Here is a 9,773-nt window from a genome sequence, read left to right as displayed (position 1 = left end):
GACACCATACTATTTCTCTATCACTGGCTGTTCATTTGAAATACACCGTTTTTGTCAATATTGTTGTAATAAAGGACATGGATTTATATATTTTTAATTATGATTCAGTGTTTGCAAAGATTCTGCAAGCTGCAAGGAGAGAATACAGAGCACCACTCACTCAGTAATTTAAAACATCAAAGTTACAATCACAATTTTATAACCTTGATGTGAAACTAATATGTAAACTAATACGTATGTCCAAGTTTAAGCACTTGGACAATCTATGAGGCATTTCTTTTCCAGATCTGCCTTTCTCTGTGGTTTTGGGAGTAGAGTATTCTAAGATTGCTGCTTTTTTTTTTTTTTAATGTGGTCAAGAGTTTCTTGTAATATATTGAGCTATAATAAGACGTATCTTGTAATCCAGGCAGATTATGGACAGTTCCTACAGGGGAAAGGTGAATGGAGTCTTCAACCCTCACCATATGGAATTTCCCTGCTGGACCTGGCAGTAGAGTCTTTATCTGAGTGTGCGTGTTCTCTGGAGGTCCTGTATAAATGCAATTAGAATTGCTATCTGCTTTGCTTTTATTGGGTGTGGGCATTATTAGGTTAAAATAATAACCAATTATGGTTATGACACTATGATCTATAAGAGGAAAAACTGACAAATTATAATTCATCAAAATTTAAACTTTTGCTTTGAAAGACTTTTAAAAGAATGAAAAGGCAAGCTACAGTGTGTGAGAGAAAATATTTGCCAACCACATATCCAACAAAGGACAAGAATCTAGAATATTTAAAGAACTCTCAAAACTCAACCAAAGGGTGCACAGGTGGTTCAGTGGTAGAATGCTCACCTTCCATGCAGGAAACAGGGGTTCAACTCCCAGACAATTCACCAAAAAACAAGCAAACAAAAAAAACCTCAACTATTAGAAAAAATCCAATTAGTAAATACGCAAAGGAAATAAACAGACATTTCACCACAGAAGATATGTAGATGGTAAATAACCACCTGAAAAGATGTTCATATCATTAGCCATTAAGGAAATTTAAATTAAAACCACAAAGGAGATACTATCATATACCTATCAGAATGGCTATAATTAAAAATAGTAACAGCAACAAATGATGGCAAAAATGCCAATAAACTGGACCACTCATACATTGCTGGCAGGAATATAAAATGGTATAACTCCTGTAGAAAACAATTTGGCAGTGTTTTAAAAAATACATATGCATGCAACTACTATATGACCCAGTAATTGCACTCCTAGGCATTTATCCCAGACAAATGAAGACCTACATTCACACAAAACCCTGTGAACAAATGTTTATAGTTGCTTTATTCACAGTAACCAAAAACTGGAAACAATCTGGATGTCCTTTAGTAGGTGAATGTTTAAACCAAATGTGGTACAACCTTGAAATAGAACTCAGCAATAAAACAAAACAAACTTTTGTTACACACAACAACCTGGAAGAATCTCCAGAGAACTATGCTGAATGGAAAAAAAACAAAACAGTTCCTAAAGGTTAATACTGTATGATACTATTTGAATAACATTTTTTAAATGAAAAATTATGGAAATAGTGAACAGATAACTGATCACTAGAAGATAATGAGGGGATGGATATGGGAGAGAAGCAGATGTGGCTATAAAAGGACAGTATGAAACATTCCATATTTTAACTGTATGAATGTCAATATCCTGGCTACAATATTGTACTATAGTTTTGCAATGTTTCTATAAGGACAAATAGGAAAAAGGGCACATGGGATCTCTGCATATTATTTCTGACAATTGCATGTGAATCTATAATTATCTCAAAATAAAAAAATATTAACTTCATCATTAAATATAAAAGAATTTTTTCTTCCAAATTTTGTTTTATTGTTGCTTTAGGCTTCCTGTTAGAATAAGTACAATAAATAAAGACATTTTAATGATATGCTCACATAACACCATGACATAAGTACCATCATCCCCATATTTCATGCAAGATATCTAAGGCTTAGATATTAAATAACATATCCAAGTTCACACAGTTATCAAGGGACAAAGACAACATTCAAGCACAGGTCTTTCAGCCTACCAAGGTAGTTCCAACAGCACACTAAAAGAATTATAGACCATGATCAAATGAGATTTATCTCAGGTATGCAAAGGTGGTTCATTATAAGAAAATCAATTAATATAATATATCACATTAATAGTCAGAAAGATAAAAGGCACATTATCATCTCAATTGACAAAGAAAAAGCATTTGGCAAAATCCAGTACCTCTTCCTGATAAAAATACTTAGAAAAGTAGAAATGGAAAGAAAATTCCTCAATACAATAAAGGGCATATGTGAAAAAACATCACACTCAGTGGTAAAGATGGAAAGTTTTCCCTCAGATAAGACTACCCACTGTCACCACTGTTATTCAACATTGCACTGGAATTTCTAGCAACAACAGTTAGGCAAGAAAAAGAAATAAAATCACCCCAATTGGAAAAGAAGGAGTAAAACTTCTCCTATTTGCAGATGACATGATCCTATATGTAGAAAATCCTGACGAATACACTAGTTAATTAATTAACTAATAAATTAATTAAGTAAAGCGGCAGGTAAAAAGGTTAACACAAAAATCAGTAGTGTTTCTATACGCTCATAATGAACACTCTGAAACAGATATCAAGAAAAAATACCATTTATGATAGTAACTAAATAATTATATATCTAGGAATATATTTAATGAAGGATGTCAAGGATTTGTACTCAAAAAACTACTACAAAATATTGCTAAAAGAAATCAAAGGAGACAAACAAATGGAAGGACATTCTGTGTTGGTGGAATGGAAGACTAAATATTGTTAAGATGCCAGTTTTACTCAAAGTGATTTACATTTCAATGCAATCCTAATCAAAATTCCAGTAACTTTTTTTGCTGAAATGGAAAATCCAATAATAAAATTTATATGGAGGGATAAGGAGCCCCTAATAGCCAAAACCATCTTGAAAAAGAAGAACAAAGTTGATGGACTCACACTTCCATTTTTAAAACTTTTTACAAAGCTACAGTAATTAGAACACATGGTACTTGCACAAGGACAGATTTATAGATCTATGGGATCAATTTGAGAGTTAAGAAATAAACCCTCACACCTACAGCCAACTGATTTTTGACAAAGGTGCTAAGTCCACTCAATTGGGAAAGAATAGCCTATTCAAAAGATGGTGCAGAGAAAACCAGATATGCACATGCAGAAGAATGAATGTGGACCCCAACCTCCTGCCATATACAAAAATTAACTTAAAATAGATCATAGATGTAAATATATGACCAGAATTATCAACTCCTACAAGAAAATGTAGGGAAGCATCTTCAGGACCTTGTGTTAGGTAATAATTTCTTGGAATTTGCAACCAAAGAACAAGCAACAAAAGAAAATATATAATTGGAACTCATCAAAATTTAGAAGTTTTGTGCATCAAAGGATTTTATCACAAAAGTAAAATGACAACCTACATAATAGGAGAAAATAGTGGATACCACATATCAAATAAAGGTTTAAAATCCAGAATACATAAAGTCCTACAACTCAATAACCCAATAACAAAAAAGAGCAAAAAACTTAGACATTTCTTCAAAGAAGATATGAAAATGGCCCAAAAGCACATGAAAAGATACTCAATATCATTAGCAATCAAAATAACGAGATACCATTTCATACCCACTAAAATGGCTACTATTTAGAAAAAAAATGGAAAATTACAAGAGTTGGAAAGGATGCATAAAAATAGGAACACTCATTCATCGCTGATGGCAATGTAAAATGGTGCAGCCACTGTGAAAGACAGTTTGGTAGATCTTTAATAAGCTACGTATAGAATCGGCATATGATCCAGCAATCCTGCTATTAGGTAAATATTCAGAAGAACTGAAAGCAGGGATTCAGACATTTGCACATCTATGTTTATAGCAGCATTGTTCACAATTGCCAAAAGATGGAAGGAACCTGAGTGTTCTAGTTTGCCAGCTGCCAGAATGCAATATACCAGATACGGAATGGCTTTTAAAAGGGGGAATTTAATGAGTTGCTAGTTTACAGCTCTAAGGCTGAGAAAATGTCCCAATTAAAACATGTCTAATAGAAATGTCCAATCTAAGGCATCCATCCAGGGAAAGATACCTTGGTTCAAGAAGGCCGATGATGTTCAGTGCTTCTCTCTCAAGTGAGAAGGCACATGGCGAACACAGTCAGGGCTTCTCTCTCAGCTGGAAGGGCACATAGCAGACACGGTGTCATCTGCTAGCTTTCTCTCCTGGCTTCCGGTTTCATGAAGCTCCCCGGGAGGCATTTTCATTTTTTATCACCAAAAGTCCCTGGCTGGTGGACTCTCTGCTTCATGATGCTGCAGCATTCTCTGAGACTCTTTCTCCAAAACATTTCCCCTTTTATAAGACTCCAATAAACCAACCAAGACCCACCCAAATGGGTGGAGACATGTTGTTACCTAATCCAGTTTAACAACCACTCTTGACTAAATCCAGGGAGATGATCTGATTACAGTTTCAAACACATAGTATTGAATAGAGATTATTCTCCTTTTATGAAATGATATTTTGATTAAAACATGGCTTTTCTAGGGGGCATACTTCCTTTCAAACCAGCACACTGAGTGTCTATCAACTGATGAATGGCTAAATAAAATGTGGTATATACAAACAATGGAATATTATTTAGCTATAAAAAGGAATGAAATTCTGATACATATGATAACATGGATGAACAGTGAAGATATCGTGCTGAATGAAATAAACCAGTAACAAAAGGACAAATATTGCATGATTTCACTTATATGGAATAATGAGGATAAGCAGACTCATAGAGTCAGAAAATTAGAATACAAGTAAACAGGGAATGAATTGGGGGAAGGGAATGGAAAGCTAAGGTTTAACTGGTACAGAGTTTCTCTTTGGGATGATGGAAAAGTTTTGGTAACGGGTGGTAATGATGGTAGCACAACACTGAATTATATGTGAATGTGATTCGAAGGGGAAATTTCAGGTTTAAATGTTACTAGAACAATTTTTTAAAAATCATAGGAATATACAACACAAACAGTGAACCCTAATGTAAACTGTGGACTATAGTTAATGGTATAATTATGATATTTTTCATCAATTTTAACAAAGGTACCACTCTCAAGCAAAATGTTAATAGGGAAAATTGCATATGTGAGGAGGTATATGGGAACTGTCTATTTCCTACATGATTTATTCTGTAAACCTATAACTTCTAAAATAAAAAAAATGAATTTAAAAAAGAATACAGAAAAAGAAAGGAAAGCTTCACTTTCAGATCTGCTGGCTCTAAAACCTATGCTCTTAAGCACCTTAATGTCCTTCAAAGACAATTTATTTGAGGCTCACTTAGATATGACTATTTTGGACTGAGAACCAGGAGTATGAGATTTTAATTATCTTTTCCCCTTATCCTGTCGTTTCCTCTTTCCTACACTGTTCTATGCTTTAGTGCAGTTTTATATGTTTTTTATTATTTCAGAAGCATCACAGGAAAGCTGGGCATTTCTCTTTGTTCACTTTCTGACTTGATAACATCCAATATTTCTGAAAACATGTTTCTAAATAGCTCTTGGAAACATTGCCAGGCATTGCCTGCAGCACCCATGGTCTGTGCTACTCTTCTGAATCTCTCAGTAAAAGTAGCAGCCCTGCCCTTCCCTTCATCCTACCTATTCTCCAAAGATTCCAGGCAGCAGTGGGGGTGATTTTTAAGCTATATTAACAAGAAGCCTCATATTTAATAAAATTTTAATAAAATATAAAGAAACCTTTTATTTAATAAAACTTCCACATAGGGGTGATTCCTCAGCCTGCTACACCAAATATCTTGCATTTCCATGGCTCAGAAATAGAGAATTAATTCGAAACTGCAGTCATAGGATATTATTTAGAAATGTCAGCCAGACAGGACTGTACAGAGATAACAATTAAAAAAAAATAAAGCTATACAAAGCAGATTTTCTTCAACAGTAGTCTCTGTCAACAAGTCCTTTGCAAAAATTGAATATATATTAAGTTAGTGACACCGTATGTCAGGCACTGTGCTATTATTCCGTTTTATAGGTTAAAAAAAGGGCAGTGGTGAGGTTAAGTGATTTGCTTAAAAACCACACATGGGATCAGATTTTGAACTCAAGCAGTCTGATTCAAGAGCCCAGAATCTTCACCATTATGTGTTTTACTACCTCTTCTTCATTTCACGAATTTACTTCCATATTTTACCAATTTAATACTGTGTACCTTTAGGGATCATTGGAAGAACAATGAAATCAGGAAAGAAAGTGAAAGTAATGGTAGGTTCTGAGAAATAAAGATTTTTAAAATAACTTAATATAAAATAATTTCAAAGGCACAGAAATGTTGCAAGAATAGTATGAAGAATTCTAATATGCCTCCACCCAGGTTTCCCAGTTGTTAACATTTGACCTATTTGCTTTATCCTTCTCCCTCTTTCCCTCTCATCCTCTCCCTCTCCCTGTCTCCACATGCATATTTTTTGAAACCAATTGAGAACAAGTTGCAGGCATGATGATCCATTACACCTATTTCGTAAAGAAAAGGGCATGCTCCTACATACCCACAAAATTAAAAAAAGCACATTAAGATATAATCCACAACCCCCATTCAAATTTTAATGATGACTTTTATAACAAAGGAAAGTACAAGGATCTTCTGGTTCAAGATGCATCCAGGGACCAAGTGTTGTATCTCATTGTTATTTTTCTTTTTTCTTTTTCAATCTAGAATAGTTCTTTATCTTTCCTTGTTTGTGATCTTGATGTTTTTAAAAAGTAGAAGCTAGTTATTTTGTAGCCTTCACCTCTACTTTGGTTTACTTATGTTTTGTCAATATTAGATTCAGGTTATGCATTTTTCGCAGGAATACCACAGAGATTTGCTGTGTCCTTCTCCGTGTATCATATCACGAGAGACACATTGTTGATTGGTACCAGTCCCATTGATGTTTACTTTCATCACTGGGTTAAGTTTCATCACTATAAAGTTATGGCTTTCCCTTTGCAATTAATAAGTATTCTGTAACAAGAGCCTTTGAGATAATGTTAATATCCCACTCCTCATCAAATTTTTCCCTACTAGGTTCATACTCAAGTGATGATTCTCACCTGAATAAATTACTAGGATGTCTGCTAATGATTTCTAACTCTATGATAACTTCTACATTTATTAGTTGGTATTCTACTGTAAGAAAGAACTTTTCCTTTTTCCACAGGTATGTATTTCATTCATCCATTCTACTAGGATAATTAAATCCCCAAATTTCCATTTAATGTGAGACTCCAGAAATAGTCCATCCCCCAAGTGTTCACATTAAATCCTCATGGCAGTCTATGTGGTCGATACTATTCTTTAAATATGTTTTGTATTAAAGAAGTTGTGGATTAAATGGTATAGTACAGTTTTTACAATTGATGAAAATACACTTTTATAGTTGTACTATTAACTATAGGCCATGGTTTAACTTAGGGTTCACTGAGAAGTGAAGTTTCATGTATTTAAAAAAAATTCATATTCTATTACCATATATACAACCAAACATTTCCTCTTTTAACAACATTCAGGTAGATATGTCAGTGCTGTTAATTAAATTCATAATGTCGTGCTATCATCACCACCATCCATTACCAAAGCATTTCCATCATTCCAAATAGAAATTCTAAATTTTAAGCCTTTAACTCCCTATTCCTTCTCCCCACCCCACCCCTGGTAATCTATGCTCTAGTTTATGATTCTATGCATTTGCTTATCTTGATGATTTCATATCAGTGAGATCATACAATATTTATCCTTTGTGTCTGGCTTATTTCAATCAGCATGATGTTTTCAAGGTTCATTCTTGTTGAATGTATCATAACTTTATTCCATGGTATGGCTGAATAATATTCCACTGCATGCATATACCACATTTTGGTTACCAATTCATTAGCTGAAGGACACTTGGGTTGCTCCCATCTTCTGGCAACTTTGAATAATGCTGCTATGAACATTGATGTGTAAATATGTGTCCAAGTCTCTACTTTCAATTCTGTTAAGTGCATATCTAGAAATGGGATTGCCAGGTCATATGGTAATTCTATATTTAACTTTCTGAGGAACCTCCAAGCTGTCTTCCACAGCTGCTGCACCATTTTGTATTGCCACCACCAATGAATGAGTGTTTCTATTTCTCCACATTCTCTTCAACACTTGTGATTTTCTATTTTTGTAATAGTAGCTATTTTAGTAGGTATGAAATTGCACTTCATTGTGGTATTGATTTCCTTGATAGCTAATGATGTTGAACATCTTTTCATGTGCTTTTTGGCCATTTGTTTATCTCCTTTGGAGAGATGTCTATTCAAGTCTTTTGACAATTTTTAAATTGGGTCGTTTGTCTTTTTGTTGTTAAGTTGAAAGTTTTCTTTATATATTCTGGATATTAAACCTTTATCAGATAGGTGGTATTCAAGTATTTTCTCCCATTGTGTAAGTTATTGTTTTACTTTCATTATAATGTCCTTTGAGGAACAAAAGTTTCTGATTTAGATGAAGTCCCATTTATCTATTTTTTTCCTTTGTTGCTTGTGGTTTTTGTGTAAAGTCTAAGAAACCATTGTCTGACATAAGCTCCTGAAGATGCTTCCCTAGGTTTTCTTCTAGGAATTTGATAGTTCTGGTTCTTTTATTTAGGTCTTTAATCCATTTTGAGTTTATTTTTGTATAAGATGTGAGGTCAAGATCTTTCTTCATTCTTTTCCATAAGCATATCCAGTTTTCCCAGCACCATTTATTTGTTGAGGAACCTATTTTTTCACAACAGAGTTGTCTTTACTTCCTTGTCAAAAATCAGTCGGCCAGCCAACTTGCATCCCCATGTGTGTGTCTCATCTCAGCTGGTTTGCCTGAGACCTTCTGAGTATGAACCCTACCCCCTGTGTGGACCCATTTCTGCTCCAACAAGATGAAAGGAACTACCACAAATCAGGAGAAACTGAAAAAAAAAACCTGCAGGGAAATGTGTGCATTAGTGGGAAAGGAATTGTTTGCAGAAAGAAGAAAGTGGTTCATAGAACAGTTGCAGCAGATGTTTAAATACTTCAGTTCTCCTTAAAGAAATTAGAGGTAGACAATATCTCTGGTGTTAAAAAGATATGTTTGTAAACCAAGGAACATTGATCCTCTTTAACAACCCCCTGGCATGAACACCTTCACCATTATAGGCAATGCTGAGACCAACAGCTGACAGAAATGCTACCCAGAATCTTAAGCCAGCTTGGCAGAGACAGTCTCACTAGTTTAAGGAGACTGGCTGAAGCTCTGCCCAAACAATCTATGGATGAAAAAGCACCACTTGCTACTGGAGAGGATGATGATGATGAAGTTACAGAACTTGTAGGGAATTTTGATAAGGCTTCTAAGAATGAGGCAAACTAAATTGAGTCTATTTCTGAAGAAGCTAGAACTTGAAGTTCCTTGGAGTTGCTGTGTTATATAATGTTTGCTTTTTAAAACCATTTTGTTTATGGGGCTAATAAAATCTAAATAACTAATTTGTTCAAGCTCAAGCAACTTGGACACTGTAGCTCTTTTCAGTTTGTGCTTATAAATAATTTCATTGTTTATATCTAATTAAGCTGAAGAAGCTGAGAGTCCTGGGAGTAAAGTTTGGAAACAAAAATTAATAAAGTTCTTTATCTAGTGAAAAAAAAT

At 34.3% G+C, this 9,773-nt stretch overlaps 1 pseudogene; it reads left to right on the top strand.

The window, feature by feature from the left end:
- The first annotated feature begins 9,024 nt into the window (after nt 1-9,024).
- Nucleotides 9,025-9,497, top strand: LOC143643635 (transcription factor BTF3 pseudogene; annotated as a pseudogene).
- Nucleotides 9,498-9,773: the final 276 nt, after the last annotated feature.

This window comes from Tamandua tetradactyla, chromosome 8, assembly GCF_023851605.1.
Source record: "Tamandua tetradactyla isolate mTamTet1 chromosome 8, mTamTet1.pri, whole genome shotgun sequence".
Lineage (NCBI taxonomy): Eukaryota > Metazoa > Chordata > Mammalia > Pilosa > Myrmecophagidae > Tamandua > Tamandua tetradactyla.
Note: the sequence above shows the minus strand (reverse complement) of the source record. Positions and strands in the feature narration are given on the sequence as shown.